Genomic DNA, 1839 nt, shown 5'->3' with positions numbered 1-1839 from the left:
TATTCGATGTACTCAGCCCTACTATGAAACCAATTTATAGCTTTCTTATGAAAGTTATAACCTGCGCAGTACCTGTGACTCAAAGGAGTAGGGCTCGGGCCCCATATGCCAGAGGTGGTGGGTTCAAGCCCAGCCCCAACCAAAAACTGCAAAAAAAAAAAAAACCTCTATAACCCAATTATAGCCCAAGATGAAGGAGAAAGGGGAGAGGGAGGGGAGGGGAGGAGGAAGAATGGGTGAAAGGAGGGTAATTGGTGAGACCACACCTACGGTGCATCTTACAAGGGTACATGTGAAATTTACTAGGTATAGAATATAAATGTCTTAACACAATAACTAAAAAATGCCATGGAGGCTATGTTAACCAGTTTGATGAAAATATTTCAAATTGTATAAAAAACCATCATATTGTATCCCAAATTGCATTAATGTACACAGCTAGGATTTAATTTAAAAAATTTCAAATTAATGAGGGTAGAAATGTTTAGGTTACATTATTTTCAACTCTAAGGTAAAGTTCAAGTTGTAGTTGAGCCCTTCAGCCAGAGGGTGTGCTGAACACCCTCACATTGTGCACATTAAGTGAGATCATGCCCATTGCCCTCACTCTCCTATCAATCATCTTTTTTTCTTTTTCTCTTTATTTAGAAAGTATCAGAAGAATCCTTTTATTTAGATGAGACTATGCAGAAAATCAGCACAACACAGTAACAGAGAGCATGCCTGCTGGTGCCTGATGGCCAAACACAAAGCTACATCCTTGGGAATGTTCCTCAGCCCCTTTGTCTCCAGTTCACTGTTCTGGAATGTGGAAATGTGAATATGGCCTGCTTAGTTCCTATCATGTTTGGAGGCTAGAAACAAGTAAGTACAAAAATGCCTGAAGAAAATGAAAGATACTTCACAGATGCTACATACATAATTATTACATTTTTGGATGAATAAGTAAGACTGTGGCGCACTGCTGATGTCCAAAGAGGAATCACGGTAGGACGCAGGTCAGGGGAGGATGGAGTCTTCCTCTTCTATGTTGGTCGTGGGCATGATGTTTTGCAGGTTATGGGGAAAAAAGTCTACATTGTGTGATATAGAGTGAGCAAAGGAGGGGCTGTGAGTCTTATTTTATAATTCAGGGCACTAAAATATACAGTGATTAAATGAATTTTCCCAGGTCACATAATTAATGACTAATAATCCAAGTCAGAGAATGTAATAGGTTGCTGGGGATAGAGATCCCTGAACTTCAGACACCACTAGATGCCTCCTGGACACAGGATCCAAAATTCTCCTGACTACTTTTCCCAAATCTTCTGCCTCTAAAGATGCTTCAGGGTAATAGTTGATAGCCTAGAGGAGGTACCTGACCAAAAACGTGGCCGAAATCTGGACTCTGTTCCTGGCATTATATTTCAATCAGTGACCCCAAATACAGCTGAAGGCCCAGGGGTGCATATTTGTGTACATCTCCTGAGAACTTGACTCTGTCAGCTGCGTTGTGGTGAGACTTCCCCACGCGACGTGACCACCCTAAATGACTGTTGCACTCCCAACTATCTCAGAACCCAGGATACTCCAAACCTACTGCCCAGAGGACTGTTGCATAAATTGTGCCTTCAAGTGACCAAACTGAGATAATGAGAAGTTGAGATTAACTGAAAAATTTGCTTATTGGGCTGCCTAAGTGGGCCAATGAGTACAGCCTACAGCTAGCTCTGTGTCTCCCTGACTCAAGTGCTTTTGATATTGTAATCCTTAAATGTCTGACTCTGAAATGGGGTAAAAGGAAAACAAGTAAACAAAAATGATGCCATTCCTCAAAAACCTTTGGAAGTAGAATCA

This window comes from Otolemur garnettii, unplaced genomic scaffold, assembly GCF_000181295.1.
Source record: "Otolemur garnettii isolate 467f Iridium unplaced genomic scaffold, OtoGar3 scaffold00001, whole genome shotgun sequence".
NCBI classification, from domain to species: Eukaryota; Metazoa; Chordata; class Mammalia; order Primates; family Galagidae; genus Otolemur; species Otolemur garnettii.
The sequence above is the reverse complement of the archived record's forward strand: the minus strand, read 5'-3'. Positions refer to the sequence as shown.